This window comes from Gallus gallus, chromosome 1, assembly GCF_016699485.2.
Source record: "Gallus gallus isolate bGalGal1 chromosome 1, bGalGal1.mat.broiler.GRCg7b, whole genome shotgun sequence".
Lineage (NCBI taxonomy): Eukaryota > Metazoa > Chordata > Aves > Galliformes > Phasianidae > Gallus > Gallus gallus.
Window position 1 is genome coordinate 56507321 of NC_052532.1, and position 20546 is coordinate 56527866.

The 20546-nt window shown below is 39.9% G+C and overlaps 1 long non-coding RNA gene across 1 annotated transcript in view; it reads right to left on the reverse strand.

Moving 5' to 3' along the window:
• The window catches only part of LOC112533564, a 44691-nt gene extending 24626 nt beyond the window's left edge, over positions 1-20065 (reverse strand). Inside the window, exons 1-3 of the long non-coding RNA XR_006933375.1 lie at positions 20004-20065; positions 6047-6237; positions 3201-3981 (exon numbers count right to left, since the gene is read on the reverse strand). This is a non-coding gene — a long non-coding RNA (uncharacterized LOC112533564). The remainder of the gene's footprint in view (positions 1-3200; positions 3982-6046; positions 6238-20003) is intronic.
• Between the last annotated feature and the right edge of the window lie 481 nt (positions 20066-20546).

Below are 20546 nucleotides of genomic sequence, written 5' to 3' on the forward strand. Positions count from 1 at the left end.
ATGGCATGCTGATCATGCTATGAATGCAATACATGCTGTGAATGCAATACACATCATTATTTAGGAATGTATGACATAGATAACCAGCAAAAAATAGGCCAATGAGTAATTCTGACTGCGGTCCCTCTTCCTGTTTAAGTCCTCTAGTCCATAGAATGTATTGTTTGGGTATAAGTTTTATAGTTATGCTTCACAGCTAAGTTGTGTTTAGTGTGTGATAAGTCATGTGACATTACTTCATAACCTTGGAAAAACATGGGCCCAGTTAAACTGAGGATTCTGGGTAGATAACACCAGAGAAATTAGGATGTGACCCCAGAAAGTGAGATGTGTGAGTGAAAGATATGAAAGAGAAGAGCAGAATGTTCCTAGTAAAGAAACTCACAAGGGAAATGCAGCATGAGGAAAACAAGGTGGCACATGCTCAGATCCCTCAGTAGAATCCTCAGCAGCAAGCATCATGTCAACACAGGTGCTTGAGTATGTCATCATCACAGCCTTAGTTATTAAGATGGTAGTGAATTACCGCTAAATAGCGACAACTCTAAAGGCACTGAGCAGCCATCCGCTGGTATGCTGCTCTACCATACTTAAGGAGGAGGGTTATCAGATCCTTTGCTAAGAACAGAACAATGCTGTGATTTGCATAGCTCGTCCCAAATTCATAGCAGGTGACAGAAAACTGAAAACTAAATTATTTCAGCCCTGAGAGACTACCAACATAGGAAGACATGTTTGCCCACTTTTCTGGATAGCTGTCCCCAGACTTTCTCCTACAGCCTTCCTGAAAACTCTGAAATGTCAGGAGATCCAGTTCTAGCCCATCTGGTTACCTGATTCTGTAGGTGATATTCTGGGATTATGCTGTTATTTTTTTTCCACGCTGCATCTGTCAACTCATGTCTTTCTACCAAGGAAAAAAATACATATACATATATATATATATATATATATATATATATATGTTTAGGTCAAGCTATAGTTTGTATAGCTAAAACTGAACAATTGCCCCCAGCATGGTTCTGTGCGCTGAATAGGCTGAATCAATACATGTTTTCTTCCTAAAAGTATATTGATCTCATTAGAAAGAATTAATTAGAGGGGAAACTGATAGAGATACTGAAAGGGCCTGAGTAAAACAAACAAAAATAGAAGACGAGATGGAGGTGGCTGGGGAAGACAAGTAACAGCAGAAGAGGGAGAAACAGTGAACTAATCAGGGGAGAGTACACTTTCCATTATTTTATACAACACTGTCGCTAAAAGATGTCAATATCAGTTGTCCGTATTTATGCATACTCTCAGCAAGATCTGCCATGGCCCCACAGCTCCTTCCAGAGATGGTGAAGGAGGCACAGCACACAGCCTCTTTTTGCTCAGCTGGCAGGGAGCAGTACCATGGGGCACTCGTTAAAGTCCTAGAGCAGTTTAAGCAGCTTAAACTGCTTTATAAGCTTAAAGTGTCTAAGTCTTCAAATCTGCTTAAAGCTATTTAAGCTGCTTAAGACACTTTAGGCTGCTGGCATGTGCTTTGGACTGCATACAGCATCCTGGCCTACTAACCAACCCCTTTGTCTTTGGGTTTTCAGGTCTGAGCAATGAGACCACTTCACTGAGGCTGTCATAAGCAAGCTCAGCTGAGATGAGATTGGTTCACCTGGGTCTGTTTGTTTCTCTTCACTTCAGGATTTAGCCTGCCCTTGACACCTGACAGGCTTGCCTGAGGATCTTTGAATTTCTGCAAAATGTTGCTCTTCTACAAGTGATTCACTGGTAGACCTGAAGCTAGCCAAATTTGTTAGATCAGTATTCATCCATTCTCATAGCAAAATTCACAAGTTCTGGTGTTCATCTTAAGAGATAACCTTCTTGTGCACTATTAAATGCTGATGTCTGAAAGTTGTATCTATTTTTCAAAGAACAAAAGGGCAAGTAGACATATGCTGAAGCGTGGCCTAACCAGCAAACACTAAACCCAAATATTTCTGAATGTCTGGAAGGTTGCGTTTGTCCAGACCTTGACCTCATATTTGGGGATAATGACTGTGTTCTAGTAGACTGAAGCAATGAAAACAATGAAAACTGCAAACACTTCAGGCTTTCACAGCCGTGTTTGGATCAACACCATTGTACATTGTAAAAACACTTTTCTGGTAGCTTTTTTTAATTTTATTTTATTTTATTTTGAGGTTGGGATTTATTTTATTTTATTTTATTTTATTTTTAATACAAAGCAGTAACTGGAGTTTATCAGAAGTTTTACATGGGTTTGACTTTCTGTATTTTTTCTCCAGACCTTTGTTCTATTTAGTTTTCCTCTGGGAGTATGATCTTCAGATTAATTTTGAGGTAACACAAAATGTATCATACTGCAGGATGCTACTTTATTTGCACTGTAATTCTGTTTGGCATTTTCTTGTGTATACTAGGGTCCTTGGAGGGCTGTGGCTTACATAATGTTCATCGTGTTCCCCCGCCTAAGATATATATGCGTGGTGCACTGCAACATTTCGGTTTTTGAATGTTGAAGTGTTTAGTTGCAATTGAAGCCTTCACAACTCTCAACCTTTCCAAAATGATCACATTTTTTTCTCATTCTCATTGAGAAAAATTTGTCTAATTTTTCAAATTAAAAGAAATTCTAAAATTTTGAATAAAAACAATTACTGAAACTCAGAATTTCTCACTGATTTAGATGTCCTCACTTGATAGCTCTACTGAGCTCCATATCTGTGCTGTTGTTTTGCAGACCCACTGGCATGAAAACAAGATTTTGTCCTTTTCTATTGGCAAAGACAACTTAATCTCTGTTTATTTTGGATATGTTTGTTTAATTCCTCATTTGAGCACTACCATAAATTATTAGGTCATAACTGCCCTGGGAAAAGAGCTAGTTTAATAATTAACTTGTGCTTGCTAGGCTCTTCAGCAGATGAAAAAAATACTGTAGATTACACATGAATCATAGAAACATAGAATTGAATGGGATCTCAAGGGGCTATGTAGTCTGTTATTTCTCAGAATTTTTAATCAACACTGTAACTATCCATCCTGAGCTTAGTTAGAACAAATCACCAACAACAAAAAATCTAAGGAAAAAAAAAAGTCCAGAGAACTACCTGTGCAGTCCTAATGAACCTATCTGGTACTAAACGTGACATTTTCAAATGTTTTCTAAGCCCAACCTTGTTATGGATTACTTTGTAATAACTTGAACGCTCCATCGTAGTTCTAGGGATCTCATCCACCAACTGTGAGATATTCATCTGATCCATCTTCTCGCTGTGAAGAAAGACCACAATTATCTCGATAACAGTAGGTGGCAGTCCCTCTGATTTATACTTAAAAACATGAGTGACATGGAATGTACAACATTCTTGGGTAATACCTTTTGGTACTAATCTTTTCTTCTAGTTACAACATGTTACCACATATCATGTCATGTAAAAAAAAATCCTTCATATTCTGTCCACATATTTAGTGGATGTGAAAAACGGTATTATCACCCTCTTTGTAATAATCTTTTATGTATTTGAAAACTGTTGAATCCCACATAACCTTTAACTTTCTATATTAAAACAAATAATCTTTCAGTTTTTCTTTAGGAATACGGTTATTCCAAACAATGTCCCTGTTGATTTTCCCTGCTTCCAATGTATCTACATCCTGAGTTAAATAATGCTGCCTCAGATTAAAATGCAGTATTATAGCTGAGTCCTCACCAGTGCCAAAAAGAGCATGCTAATTATCTCCTGTCTTACATACAGTGTTGCTAGCAGACAATTCAAGAGAATCTAGGATTACATTTATCTCTTTTCCTCAACGACATCACACACTGTTGACTCATCCATGGCCTTCATTAATCACTAGATCTTTATCTGCAGTGGCATTCTCTAGTTGTGCTTTTGATTTTGTCCTCCTCAGTGTAGTCTTCTGCGACTGTCTTTGTTCAATTTTTTGATGCTGGATTTCAGAATCGTTCTGAACATATTAAAAAAAAAAAAACAAAAAAAAACTGAATTGTAATTCTGACTTGAGCATATTTTACAAGTCTTTACATGATGTCATGTAGAGGCTTAGATGATGGAATCTGATACATGCTTACGGTCCTTACTGAAACTTTTAACACAATCCTATCTTAGGATCAGTACAAGACTTCTCTTTGACACCCTCCTAGTGCAAGTACCAACAATTGAGTGCAGGCTCCTCTTTAAGAGTGGACTGATTTAGAGGTGATTATAAATGGGGCAGTCCATTTTCTCCAGTCCATTTATGAGCACACCAGACAGTCCCAAAAGTCTTACTTAGGTCAGGATACATTTGGGGTCAAGATACAGTCACTTCTTTCTGCTTTTCCTTATCTATTGAACCGGTTGTCTTGTTCAAGAGGAAAATTAGATTACTTTGAAAAATTCATGTTGGCTGTTTCTTATCACTTTATTATTCTCATGGCATGTATGTGTTCATTTTTAGGTAATTCGTCCCACTATTTTTCTAGGTATTGAAGTTAGGTAGACTTCTCTGTAATTCCCTAGGTTCCTCATTCCTCACTTTTAAAAGCAGAAATGTTTATAACCATGCAGTTCACGGCCCACAGCCACTGACTCTCTAGTAGTGCCCAAATCTGAGCCTGTAGTGAGCATCACATTGAAGAACCCTTATTGAACAATTTCCATTGGGCTTTTTTTTTTCTTTTTATGTTAATTTGTGCCACAATGGGAAAAAAAAAAAAAAAAAAGCATAAGGAAAAGCAAAGCTTTAAAACTGAATGGATGTTTCCTTTAACATAATTTGCAAAATATGTTGCAATGTCAGATCTTTCATCATCACCAAAAATCACAAGTGCGATCACAACCACATTGCCATATTGGGCTATTTTGTTGCTGCAGGCTCCTGTGACTTGACTGCTCTTCCAGGAACTCTCAGAGATAAGCTGAGAGTTCAGTAGGTATTGAATGAATTTCAACAAGCTCTGGAGACTTGCATATATCACATTTATTCAAAAATCCTTTGACTTGTGTTTTTTTTTTTTTTATTCTGGCATATGTTCTTCCCCTTGTAAAAAAAAAAAAAATGTTGTTAAGTATCTATCATTAATGTTTATTTGCATGTAAAGGATGTAGCAAAATAAATAGTAAAAAGTTTCACTCTAGTCTGGGTATCCGTTATTTGTGCCTCTGCCCTTCTCTTCCTCTAAATTCTTGGTATTTATAAAACCTCTTTTTCTTCCATTTTATGCTAGAGGAGAGTTGTAACTCATTTTGTGACTTAGTCTTCTCGGTTTCATCCCTAGATGCTTATACTACTGCTTTATTACTCATCTCCCTTGTATGCCCTTGCTTTCACTCTTTGTAGGATTTCCTTTTTGATATTCAGGTCACTGGAGAATTCTTGAGGCAGGCATCCTGGCCTCTTACCACTTATCTTCCTTCCACATCAGGATGGTTTGCTGCTGTGCCTTCAGCACTGTTTCCGTTATTAACAACAGTTCCCCTAAACAGATTTATTTTCCTAATAATGTCTTCACTTGGGACAGTTCCTAGCAGCACCCTCAATGACTGTACTAAATTGTGGACATTATTTTTTAAATGATGTCCTAAAACTTTTATGAAACAAACAAACAAACAAACAAAATTAGTACATTTCATCTACACTTTTAACACGAAAAAAAATAGTTTTAAAATAGATAATATGCTCCCTAAGCAACTCAATTGCATCTCATTTTAAAGAACTATTTTGCCAATGAGAAAAGGGCATGTTGGGATTTCAGCACGATGATTTACGATTCTGTCACAGTGACAGATGCTCTTAGTGTACCTCTGACATCGTGATCTGGAATCACTCTGGTTTTTTTTTTCCACACTTGCTAGTAAAAAGAAGTGCACTACATAAACACTACCATTTGTCCCCGAGGCCCTGCCCTGTGTTAGCTCAGAGGACCAGTATGCTTCTGAGGTGAGTTCTGCAGTAGAAGTCACATTACTGGTGAGACTACAGCATGGAAACAGCATTGCAGGCCCGGTTGGGCCCCTTACTGGATGCTTACCAGTGCTCACATCCAGAGAGGGTCTGGCACGCTGCTGTGCTCCTCTGAATCTTGGCAGACTTCAGCCATCATCTCCACCTTCCACTTCCCAGTTCATCCTGTGGGCTGAGATTCCCGATCCTACGCACCCTTTGTCAGCGTTCGGGATTTATTAGCCACACATTTTGGCTGCTGAGATGCAGAATTTAAGCCTAGCAGGACAGAAAATAATTGAAGCAGTAATATAGAGAGGAGCTGACTCGTGGAGGGAGACGCAGAACTGTACCAGTAAGGAACTTCTTTTGCAAATCACCGCCTCAGCCCCCTTCCATGTCTTTTCCAGGAGCACAGGATGCTTCTGTATCACCTTCTCCTTCCTTTATACCATCCTATTTCCTTCCCCACTAAGGTACAACCAAGTCAGAGCAGACTTCGCCTGTTGTTAATTTACAGCTGGCAGGGAATGGACACTATGCCAGCATAATGAGGCACTGGCAATTTGCACAGTTCACTGCTGGTTTCCTGGGGAAAGCTTCCCATTAAAAGGGAGATCACTCCAATTCAGTAGCCCTCCATCTCTTGCCCTTTCTTGGTACAAGAACTGTTCTCAGCACCCACGCCTCTGCCTAAAGGACTGCTGAGAGAAGCTGAAGGTTCAAGACATTTCTTCAGTAAAGTGGTGAAGTGACACAGATATGCGATATCTCTATACTTCATGAAGTTTTGCTGATGCAATGATGTTAAACTAAGATTTCCTACCAGCACAGCTGTATCAACCAGGCTTTGCACTTTTTCACAGCCTCAACACAACCACGTTGATGCCAACTTGTGGGATAAACATAGCTGAGGTTCAGAGATGCCCCAGAATTCATCTTATCTTGGTGTGTCAGGAAGCTTGCTAACAAAACTTCTGTTCCTATTGATATCTTATTACGAGGGCACTGTTCCGCAGTCTATAGTGTTGCTATGTTATCTTTACCAGTTAGTAGTGTTCCTGCCTGAGTTCTTAGAAAAAAAGTTCAGGCTGGCACCATAGCACAAAAGGAAGAAGCCAGAGCAGAAGCAGTTCTGCTGGGTATGTTACAAAGCCATTTCCTCACTAGGGGAAAAAAGAAAGTGACCAGATACATTAAATGCTTTGAGAAGACATAGCAGACTATAGATCTTGTAGATTAAATTTATTCTCCCAAAAGTATGTTAGGCTGATATAATTCCCTTTCCAAACTGATTATTTAAATATTTTTTATTCAATACTGTTCTGGACTTTAGAGACCATACCTTGAATATTCTGTAATGCCACCATTTTCTGTCACTCTGTATCCTTTGTTTCTTACACACAGGTCTAAATCCTTGGTTTTCAGCCACATAGCTGTTGGGGTTTGGGGTTTGTTTTTCTTCTTTTTTTAATTTACCTTGCAGTCATTTTTTCAGGGCATAGTTCTCTCTCTTTTTCTGCTAGCCAGCAGAGGAATGGACTTCTGGGATCCCATCTAGCTTGAAAGATCTATAGTCGCGTACTCTACTGACCCATTACAAAGTAATAAGTGGAATAAATGTGGTAGCCTTATCTCTTTCTCTGATGGATAAGACTCCAAATCACAAACACTACTCTATAATTGAGAAGCCTCAGAAGCTTTCCAGAAAGGTTCAGCTGTGGAACTGTATAGGGCAACAGATTTTAAAATGGAAACATAAAGTCTTGCATGTTCATTTCTTCCATGTGCTCTGCTTTAGTCAGCCTTATTAACAGCCAAATGATTTTATGAGCTATAGATTCAACTATTATACAATCATGAACTATTGCAACAAAGAATACTTATTCAGTTAACTTTCCAGACTGGAGTCGTTTTTATATGGACAATTTGAAAAGCACTGAAAAATGAGCCAGGCTCAGATTCAAATAGAGATAATAGTTCTGCACTCCGGGAGCAAAAGATATTAATGCATCTTTCTCATCTCTAGTTTCTATGAATGAGCTAGCAAATAGGTGTAATTATCAACAAGCAATCCAAATTCAGAATTTGAAGATTAACTTCCTGATGATTAGCAAGGGAGGTTGATGTTGCTGCATTCCAGGGTTTCCTGAGTACTGCATCACAGGTGGAACTAAACCAAATCTGTTCTGTTTATTTCTACCATATGGCTAGTAGTAGTAAAGATGCCTAATAAGTAGAAGCATATCTACTGCAGATCATGTTGAAGCTTTTATGATGGAGTTTCTTAACAAAAGACTCAGCTACACAGATAAGGACTGACAGAACCAAACTCAACTGCATGCACTCAGGATTCAGGCCAGCCTGGGAGCTAGAGATGCATAAGAGTGGCACTTCATCACTGCTGATACTCTCTAGTTTTCACCTAACCAGTCACACAGCTTCCAGACCACAGCTGGAGTACAGAATAGAGTGCTGAGCAAGGTCAGAGAAGCTTGCTTCTGCCCATAACTGCCCATGAGAGCATGGTTTGAGATATTCAACCAGTAGATAAACTTTACAAGACCGGAACACGAAAGCAAATAACTTCTATGAAAGCTACAAAAGTGCCCGTTTACAAAATGCTGAACTCATGACTATCAGTTTTGCAGAATCTGAGACATCAGTAAAGTTGAAGGTTTAGACTCTATTCTTTAGGGTTTAGGAAATCAATAGAAGTTAACCTGCAGGCAATAGACATTCAAATAATTCAGTACTGTGGTGCATCTATAGAAATCAAATTTCACAGACAGTTACCATTTCTTCCCTTCCTCAGACCTGCAAATCTTTGAAATTATTTGGTCTTTCAAAAATAAAAAAGCAAGTGACATTGTTCAAAGATTTATATTTGCAAAATCAATTTATCTGTCAGCTACTACACAAACTTATTTGGGCCTGAAATATTTACAGCATGGCAGAAAAGCTAAGTATGAGTGGAGTTTGTTGTGTTATCACAAAACTGTCCTCCTTAAAAAAATGTTCTTTTCCTTTTCACTATTTTGCAGAAAGCCAGAACTGTAATAACTAGGAGCAGTATCACATTGTTCTTTCTTAAACATTTACATTTAATTAAGGGGAAAAAAATCATCATCTGATAAAATTTCTTGATCGTAGTCAAGAGCAGATGCTGTTCGTGTACTTTTAAGTCACAATCATTCTGCCTACCTTAGCAATTTGGTTCACAACAACAGGGTAGCTGTCCATTCTTAGAAGAGGGTAAGATGGCACGTCAACGTCTTAGGAAACTTTTCTTTTTCATTCTTCTCATTACAGGCATTGCTAAAAGAATTTGCTGTTTGATCACTCTTTGTTCCACTCTATGTCTCCTCATGCCTGGTGCAAAAGAATGTCCAGGACACCACTGCTTTCCTGGAGCATCAGTAATCGCAGAGACAGCAGGAGGTAAGGGGCATGTATGCAGCCACCACAGAAAGTGGTCTCTACAGGTCAACTCAGATGAAGGGCTCACCTGTACTCTCCTGGAGTTCATACAGGGCTCAGAAAGTACCCATAACTGGAGGTCACTAGGAGCGATGGCATCAAGTCTGTTTGGTTTGCAAAGCTCATCTCCTGGTAGCAAGATGCTACCAAAAGCTCATCTTAATTCCAGTCTATGGGCAGAAAAAGCAAAGTTAAAACTTGGAGGAGCACTCCTTCTGTTAAAGTATGTCTTTATGATCAAACAATGTAGGGCATGCGGTTTTTCCCACAGAGAACGAATACCATGGACTTTCCCTTTTTGGTAACAGGGCAACCATACTCCCACACCAAGCTCGAGGCTGGAACTGTAGAAAATACCATGTTGTGAGTCCATCTGCTGAATTCTGCTGAGAAATCTATAAATCTCATTCAGAGGTTGATCAAAGCCTTACAATGTATGTAGTTGCATGTGCAATAGGCTGGAAAAAGAAGGAGAATATGAAATGTGTCAGTCACCCCTTAATTTAGGAATCAAGAAAACCAAAGGCTTGGAAAGATCTGGAAATCTTGGAAAGGTCTGGAGGATGAAATCTCCATCATTTCTTTTGCCCATGGAGGACTTGCCCTACCCAAAGAGAAAAGTGAGCAAGCAGTAAGAGTCAGAGGCTGCAGGCTACAAAGGATGGCAGCTGCTCATTTGGGCATGGCTATGGGCTCTGAAATGTCATATGAAGATGGTGCATATAAGGCATCAACTTGCAGAAGAGGGCCTTGTCCTCCAGCATCCAAAGGTCTTGCATTTACCACTGGTTATCCTACCTGCCAGTCAACATAGTCCCACATGCTAAATTTACTGGAAGATCCCTATCCTAAACTTAGAAAATGCTGCAATATTTGATCCTCAATAATGCATCATGGAAGGAAAGAGACATTTCTATATTTTCCCAGATCAAATGTTCAAATGAGATCTCACGGCAAGCTCTCCTAGAAAAACAGAACTTAAAATGTTGTCATTACAAGACAGGATCAGACCCATGACTGATCTGGTCCAGTAGGTCTGAGAGTTCAAATATCCACGAGCGAGTCTTGTGACTCAGCTGCTGCTTGGGTAACTGGAGGTGGGTGAATACACGTTTGGAAGTTAGTCAGGCAGCAATGATGTTTTAGCACACATCTGTAAACTTGTTAGCTCTGACACAATTAAAAATACTGACAACGTTATGCCAAATCATTCTTTCAGCTACAACAGCTCAAATCCGTTACTTCACTGAAGCCCTGCTGTTTTCCTTTTTAATTACATTTAACCTATCAGCTGCTTACTGTTAACAAAATCTGAGAAAACGGCTACATTAAAGCTCTTTAATTTTTTGCCTTTTGAACTCAGGTGATGCTAACATAAGAAGACAGCACACGGCAGCTTACCAACCATCTTCTTTGATCACTTCTATATTTGTTTGTTGCTTCTTTCTCTGGAGAAATGGATGTGTACATTCACTGAAAAGGCTACACCCTACTCCAGCCCCGCTCCAGGTGAACCTTCCAGTTCCACCGCTACTATGAATACAAACAACATACACAGAAGATGCGCCACTGAGGCAAAGTGACAATTTCTGTTTCCCTGCAGATTGATATTTTTCAGCTAGATCTGAATCTGAGACATTTGAAAAGGGAAAAGAGCTTTTTGTTTACCATTTGTGTCATTTTAAGAATATTAATGTCCCTTCTCTGTCTTTCTCTCACCTTTATCATTTTTTGATTATGAATGAGTGGAAATATAAACACTTCACTGAGATAATTAATGCCATTTCCCAGCCTGATTCCTTTTCAGGGCTCTTCATTTCCCTGTTACCTCAGCCAGCCTCTGCACATCTTGTGCCCCTCATCAACATGCCATTTTCTCTTCTTACCACCCTACACCTGCAGTATATTCGCCCTCCGATCAGGGTATTACGCATTGCCTCAGCAACCTCTTCTGTATGCACTACCCACATCTACAATGAAGTCCGCCATGCTCTCCACATCCTTTTCTTTCTCACCTTTTGTTGAAGCCTGCATTTATTTTCAAAGGCTTCTCTACTCAGCCTTTTATGTGCTGTGCTTCAAGCCCTTTCATTCCCCTGAGCATTCCCAGCCGTCCATTCTTGCCCTGAGAGGGAGGTGGATCTTCCTTGAAGTTATTATTCAGGGAAAGGAGACAGGCCCCATTATTTGAAAGGCTCTGTTTGATTTCACAAGTCATTTAAATGAATGGTACATATGTGCAACTAGCCAGTGCTTGTTAAAATGGTTAATTTGATCCTTTCTTTCCAGAGATGGTGGGAGAACCTAAAATCACAAAATGAGTAACCGAGTAAAATGGCAAGAATTACGTTTTGTCCCGCTTTCTTTGTAATAATATTCAATAATAACATAAATCTTACAGAAATACTTATAGGGTATTACTATATCTACCAAGAGTTCATTATGTCTTACTTTATCAGAATGAAAGGCAGAGAAATGAGTGATTAGATTACGACATTAAAGCTGTGCCATTTTTATTTAAGCAATTGCATTACTTGCAGAGCAGTCTGCCAGAAAAATGACTGGTTCAGTGACAGATCTCTTCCTCCATCACAAAGCCCCTTTTAAAATAATTAGCAATGGGACAAAGTAAAATAAAACATATAGGAAAAATGGGAAAATATTCAGATGCTCTAAGTTAACCTTTCTAAAGCATCTGCTCAAATGACAGAATCACTGCAATAATTCATCTAACGTTGTGATCTTCAGGCAGGGGAGGCTGAACACTTGCATAGGTGTCAGTCAGAACAGGAAGGACGGGGCCAAAGCTCTTCAAACAAATTCTCCCCAAGATGTGCCTCACCTCTGGCACTGACTGAAGCAACACCTGAGTCTTAAACTTTACAGAGGAAATATTTTTCTCAAAAATATAAGAGACTACTATCAACTTCTTGAAAATGTAAGCAGCAACTTCCTGATTATAGGTCGATTAAAAGACACTGGAAAAATTGCTGCATTGGCTTCAAGGGAACAGAAGGATGAGTTTCTGTTGCCAAATATCTGGGAATGATTTCCAACAGTTTTACTGGGAATTACACCTGTAATCATTTAATGGAGAGAAAAATATGGCCATGAAAATAGCAAGTAGAAACTCCACAGTCATGTCTGACAGCATCTCCAAGTAAGCCTGTGGCAAATGCTGAAGTATGACTGAAAACCACACCACTAAATTTTACCAGGCAAGTGTACTGGTGACAAGCATCCTATGTTTGGAGATTTCTTCTAGACATATACATATTTATTAAGACTAAAGCTCTCATATTAATGTTTTGATTTCTTATCAGTTTGGCATCTATTAGGCTCCAGCCCTAATCCCAAGCTTGTCTCCCTTCATTCAAATAGGGGAAATGGGCTGCACTTCTCCATGGCCAAGGATTGCTCTCCAACATATCTCCAGAAGCATCACACTCAGTGTAGTACCAAATCATTTACCATCACTTTTTGTAGTCCTGTCCAAGGAGTGCTTCAGGGACAGCTTCTGTACAGGACTCCTCAGCTACCAAAAGTCTTCTAGAAGCCGCAGAAACATTAACGTTGGAAAAGACCACTGAGGTCACCTAGTCCCACCATCAGCCCATCCCCTCCATGCTCACTGACCACGTCCCTCAGTGCAACAGTTCTGGAACACCTCCAGGGATGGTGAATCCACCACCTCCCTGGACAGCCCGTGCCACTGCAGCACCACTCTTAAGTGTTTCCTAATATACAACCTGAGCCTCCCCTGGCACAACTTAAAGCCATCTCCTCTCATTCTATCAAAGGTACAATATTAGTTTAAGGATGAGATGAACATTCTTCTGAAATCATGTTGCAGTTGGCCATAGACCTGAAGTGCCATAAGGCTCCCTGTTTACTAGCATAAATTTGATACCCGTTAGGGACTGATCCTCCTTAGCTGTTAATTCTTTGATAGTGTACTATCTATGTCTGTAATATTTTATTTATGTACATATATACGTATATATACATATATCTTTCTAGCAGAGATTAGGAAGCACCTTCAAGCTGGCTGCTATTAGGCCTGACTGTGTTTATGTGCCATATTGTCTGTTTGCTATCACCTTTCAGACCAGACAGCAATGACAGTTATGTTTCAAGCTAGGCCTTGAGCTTGTCAGAGCTATGGTAATGAGTCCATTGCACATGTGCTTGTTCCTTAGTTGAAATTCCCTATTTTTTTTCTGAGGAGGGCTGGAGGTAGTGTCTGCAGTGAGAGCTCAGTCTTACTGAAGTCTATAGGAAACAGTGATTGCTGCAAAGCAAAATCCCTCATATCATAAGCACCTTCCATGCACCAAGCAACACCAGCATCTTATATGCATGCAGAGATACGCTTGCATGGCTTGTATTATTTATGCTCTTAGACCTCATCAGTTTCCCATATTAAAATGTAATGATTTCATACTCACTCTGTGGCAGCATATGCTGATCATCTTGGAAAATATTAATCATTTTTCTACAGTTTCAATTCTAAGGAGTCATTGTTCTGCCATTTTTATCTTCATAGTGGATGAAGACTTACCCACTGGTGTCATTGCAACATGATAGACTGTTATCAAGTCCTTACTAGGGGCATAAAACGTGTTTAGAGAATTAAGTTAATAAAAAAAAAATAAGAACTCAGTGGCAGGAAATAGCATTACAGACTTCAGAAAACCAGGAGCATAATTAGTACTGTGGCATAATGATGAAAGAAGGCAATAAAATTATTTTACTTCATTTTGTATTTCTTGGAGCAATGCAAATTAGTTTGTCAGCAGGGAAGGGTTGGTTTCTTTAAATTTCATTTGTATGCTGTCTTAAAGTTGTTTTCTTTTTAAAAGATGTCGCAGAACACAGTGAATACTGTACAGCTGAATTCTGAATTTGCATGATGGACGCACGAGTGATTCTCCTTTTTCAGGCTGAGAATCTCATCTGCAACACAATTAGGAGAGCTCACAGTGGCTGGACAATCAGTAGTGCTCTGGTCCCAAGAAGAACAGAGGGGTATGAACATTTGATCTGTGATCTCCACAGAGCCATGGAGGCTCAGGATAGCAGAGATATTTGCATCTCTCTGGCACTCTTATTCAAAACAAAGAGATATCATGTTGGTGACAACCTGGAAAATTCAGAGAGGCCAAAACAACCAACATGTTTAATTACATACATTTTGTGATGCAAGAGCAAGAGCAACCAATGCTCTCTTTATGTCCAACTGATGTCCATGACAAAACTTCTCTTGCACTACTTGTTACTTCATCTATATATTAAAAAGTGATTATACAAAGAACTGACTAGAGGGATAGTTGTGGTACTATTTTGTTGGTTTTTTTTTTTTTTTTACTTCCAATCCTTACATGTTTTGTCTCAGACAGAACATGCTGGGCAAAATTCAGCTGGTGTGTGCTAAACTGTAAACCTCTGAAATCCATCAGAACAGGATTTGCTCTATAACCATTTTACTGTTGGACATTTATTTCCTACTGAAAAACTGAAATATATTTGGTTTGTATTTCTAGGTAGTAACTGAACGTGTCTTACAATCATGGAGTCATGAAGGCTGGAAAAGACCTCTAAGATCATCCAGTCCAACCATCAGCCCATCCCCACCATGCGCACTGACCACGTCCCTCAGTGCCACATCCACACAGCTCTTGAACACCTCCAGGGATGGTGATTCCATCACATCCTGGGCAGCCTGTGTCACTGCAGAACCACTCCTTCTAAGCAGAAATGCTTCTAAAATCCAACATGAACATCCCTTGGTGCAATTTGAGGCTATTACCTCTTGTTCTGTCACTGTTATCTGGGAGAAGAGGTTGACCCCCACCTCACCACAACCTCCCTTCAGGTCATTGTAGAGAGCAATCAGGTCTCCCCTGTGCTCCTCTTCTCCAGAGGGAAAATCCCCAGTTCCCTCAGCTGCTCCCCATAAGACTTGTGCTCCAGACCCCTTACAGCTTTCTTGCCCTTTTCTGGACATGCTCCAGGGCCTCAATATCTTTCTTGTAGTGAGTGGCCCAAAACTAAGCACATCACTTGAAGTGTGGCCTCACCGGTGCTGAGAGCAGTAGAATGATTCCCATCTTGATTCTTTGCTTTTTATTTACTTTTACTGACTTCAGCAGTATGCTGGATTTCAGATTTCTTGAGGAAGAGAACAGTCACTCTGAGTTTCCATATATAGTAAGTCAGTTTGCTGCTATTTCATTAAAATCTAATTTAAATTGAACTAAACACTTCTCTGAACTAATTAGTCTGACATGGAAAATTGCAGAATACTAAATCACTCATGGTCTCATTTTACATTAGTAAATGGAAGCAGATGTATTGGTATGTTACCGATTCACCTCTGTGATGTGAAAACAGAAGAAGAGAAGGCAAGACGGGACAGGAGCATAAGTTTAAGAGAATCAAGGTTGTCAAGAAAAAGTACTAAGTTATTTTATTAGAAAAATGGACAGGAATTATAGGCCCAAGAGACAGGATTTGGTGATGAAACTGAAAGTTAACTCAAGAAGCCATTTAGTTTGCTCCAGGCAGCATGGGAGAAGGAGCTCACTGCCAGCTGTGGTGAGACAAGTGGGAGATATATCATATTTAAATTATTTCTACTGAATTACATGAAAAGACTACATTAAAAGTGTTAGAGTTGCAAAGTTAAGAACTCAGAAGGTGGGAAATGCCTGATTTAAAGTTTCCCAGACAACTAAAACTTGTAACTCTTGTAGGCACTGCACAATCTTTAATTACAGGATCACATATACCTTTTTACACAAGACCTTTGGCCTTTGTCTGTGCATGGAGGGCATACAATAATGAGCAACTATTCATTACTTTGTTTTATCCTCATTGTTAAGTGTATGGCCTCATGCCTTATTTACTATGTGGTACTCAACCTCTGCCCTGAATACACAATTAGTAATATCCTCACAGGATCTCCCATGTAATTTATTGCTATAGTACTTAGTGCTTCACAAACGTTAATTAATGTCTCCAAACTCCTTGCACAGACAGGTCATTTTTCTTATTTTTATGGTTGGGAACAGTATGAAATGACAAAGTCTTTGGGTGAAGTTTTTTCAGGAAACTTGCATCTCTATGCATCTCCTTGAAGAAAGGACTGTACACCATTTTCCCTTTCTGTCCTCATGTCCCTTCCATACATTCTGCAGGAATACCATGCCAGCTCTTTGACATGCCACCAAATCTCCTGTCTTGACTGTTTTGGGCCAGGTCTATCATGCCGGGCTGCCTGCAGTATGAATTCTGACATTTCAGTGGGCAGTGGTGGGAGACAGACAACAACAACCTATCCAAACCTACTGCTTAAAGGAGAGAAAACCACATTGTGACAAACATCAGGGAAGTGGTCCTTCAAAATGAGCCAGCAGCGCAATGGGAGATGCCACTCCCACAGCTCCTCCAGCTTCCCACTTTTCTCTATACATGGAGCATGACTGTTGCATGTAGCCATAACAGTATTCTCATCCTTCTAGTGAAATAAGCCTCTCATGCTTATTCGGCATGTGCCTATAACCCTAGCACTGAACTGTGTTCCGTCTCCTTGCTGCTAAGAAGGAAGCCTCCCCTCCGTGCCAAGGAAAACGTGTCCCTCCAGCAGTGACTGTTTACTATGGCTTTCCTGGATTCACCAATGTGGTAGAATACCAATACCGATATATTCACTGGGATGTTGCCCCTGGCATGGGGAGACGCAGGTAATCCACCTGATTTCCCCACACTTCTAGAAAGATGAGCAGCAGTACGCAGAAAGGAGTTTGATCTCTCCTATGGCTCTCATTTTAACATTCATGGCCACCCCAGTGCCTGTAGACACTAGTTCATAAAAGTTATAAAGCTGTCCTGGATATTACAGAGGTATGAAGCTCTAAAGTTGTTTTGATGGACTCCTCATTACAGATACCCTAAAAGAGACAGGTGTACTGAGGTCCTGTGAATTCACATGAGCTATCTTTAATTTTACAAGTTCATATTGACTTTATTCCCTGTAAATGACTTACAAACATGGGTTATATCCATAGCCAATAGGAAATTATTCCTGTAGGAAATTGCATCAGCCACATTCCTATGTCCTCTGCCTTCCCAGCCTCAATAGATCATAACCTAGGAAGATCATGGAATCCCAGAGAATCCCAGCTTGGAACAGATCCACAAGGAGCACAGATCCTTGGATCATCTCTCAACTTTGATCAAGGATCAACTCTTGGCCTCTTGGCTCCACACAGGACTACCCAAAATTCAAATGCAATTGTAATGGAAACAGATAAAATGTTTAATCTTCCACTGGAAAATAGGGGGCATTGTTTATGTTTAATCAACATAGAGGTAGAATTCTTTGATCAAGTACTGTTTATACTAAAGCATGGATGTCCTGGCCACTGATGTTATCTGATTAATCAAGTAATACTGCTCTTCATGGAAAGGATAAAGGGAAGTTGACAAAAGGAGAACTTTCAGCTTATGCTTAGGTAATGTGTGATCGTATTTGGATAAGAGGAGAAAGGACCACTAGAGACCACTAAAGACCCCCAAAGGAAGGAGGAGATGCACATAAATGCTTCAAGAGGCCAAGATGGTTGATCCTGCAGTGTAGATGAGGATAAATAGGTATTAGATGAGTGGAGTATGTGTGAATTTAATGTATAAATATGGTGAAGAAATTTGCACTGGTGTGCTTATTTTGTGGAAACTTCCACCAAGCACCCAGGCCTGCATAAAAAACATCTCTCCTGAGTATGTGGGAATTGGCTCACTGCACACTGGGTAACGAATCCACTTCATGGACAACACTATGTCTGAGAGTGTTGTCTAAACTATCCTTGAATTCAAGCACTTGGGGCCATGACCACTGCCCTGAGAAGTCTGTTCCATGCCCACTGCCCTCTGGTGAAGAACCTTTGCCTCTTGTCCAACCTCACTCTCCCCTGATGCAGCTCCATGCCATTCTTCAGTCTCCTAGATCAACAGAGGATGGACAGAAGTAGACACATTATACTTATTTCCTCCTCTTTTGTGAAAAACTGTAGTGCAAATGTCAGCTTTGATAGGGATGGAGTTGAGTGGGAATGTCTGGGTGTGAAAGAAGAAGTAGAAGAGGGGCTTAAAAGGATAGCATCATAATGGCACTTAAGTTAGTAGGTTGTGAAGTTCCCAGCACAACTATCTGTAGTCTCTCTAAACATCCAGATTGACAAAACAAAGGGCAGCCTAAATAGGACAGCCTACACCCAGAAAGAGAGACAAAAGAATAGTGAGTTAATCAACTATTTTTGCCTGACTCACAAAGGTAGGACAGCTGTAGAGACAAACGATTCTCAGTCAGTGACTACTGGTACAAAAGGTGCAAGAAAATCCCCCACATTTAAAAATCAACATGGTTATCAGCAATAAGAACAATCCAGAAGGCACTGTGAGAACAAAATAACAAGGTTCCCTTATCCTCTCCACAAACTATCCTGGACAAACCATACACAGGTACATCTTCAAGCATCTTAGTATGAATGAATGAGCAAAATCGATTAGAGAATGACCACAATTGAGTGAAAATACAAAATAAATCACCTTTCCCTCCCACGTTGCCTCTTGTTGAGGTTTGCTCCATTACTTGAGCTTTGCTGAACAGTTCTGGGTGTTGGACTCTGCTCCTGTCATCAGTCAAGTAAGAATTAATCTCTGTACAAGTCTTACATACAAGACATATGGGTACTCTTAGATACAGCAAACGTGCTTTTGTCTACAACAGAAGTCCATCTTGAAACTGTTAAAAGTGATTAAGTAAGGAAATTCTTAATCACAATTTGACTACTAAGCTTGCTCTTGAAGATGGGAATATCTTAGAAATACGTGAACTAAACATGAATTTAATCAGTATGACTAGAGTAGACAGGAGAAAGGGAGATTAGCCCCCATATTTAATTGAACTATCCTCATTATAATACTAAAAATCACACCCCTTGGCTTGAAGACTCCATGCCATCTGGAAATCCTCCCCAGTGAGCATGCACAATATCAAAAAGTATTATCTAATAACATGCAAACTATGTAACCAATCATAGAACCAGAGCCTGTATCAAGCAGTGGTCAAGTCATATGAATACGTATTAAAAGCATAACAGAAAATCCCTAGCACATGAATTTGTGCAACTTTGCAATAAATCAATATTTCATCTCTGTGTTTGAGACTGGCTCATTGTATACCAGGCAAAGAACCCAACTTTTGGACAACACTCACACCAGATGGGTAAAGCTTCTCCTGCCAGGCCCCTGCATGCTCTTGGCCTCTACCTGCAGGTCAGCTGTGCTGGCCAAGAAGCAGCACGTGTTCCCAGGTGTGATTTCCTGGTGAAAATCAGTTCTAAGCCCCAGGTCAGTTGATGAGGGGCAGCACAAGGCACAGGGCTTTGAGGGCAAACGTGACTCTGGCTCTCACCCAGGGACAGAAAGTACTCTGCCCTCTGGAGGCTAGCATTGGAGCATTGCAGTGGGAATACTACACAGGTTGCTGAAAAGGATCTCACCTGTCTACTGTCCCACTGGCACAGTCCTCTCTAACCACAAAGAAGCTGTGTCTGCTGCCTACAGAAGGGTGCTATCTACCTGCACTTCTACACACCCTTCTGTTGCAAGAGAAGGCTGTTTTAAGCTATCAAGCACTCCTACCCCACTCAACTTCACAGAGAAGGGAGGAGATCTTAAATACCACAGCTAACACAGCCTTTAAAACTGAGTCACTCCTATGCCTATTAATGGCTTTGCAAACTCCCACAGCATATAGACAGAGTACACATCTTTACATGTTTTACAAGCTTGTGGTAGTTGCCCATTCATCATTCATGGTAGAGCACTAAAATATTTTGCAAGCAATTGTACCTTATTTTAGAAACTTAATTAATATCAATTCTGTCGTAAGTGTATAAGAAAGTTGTAATTCTTGTGTCTTCAGCACAGCCAGCATTTGAATTTTCAAAGCGCTCTAAACAAGCATGAATCTGTAAAGAATTCTCTTTGCAGAGGAAGCTGCCACATAGAAATTCAATCTATTACACTTCTGTGCAATACTG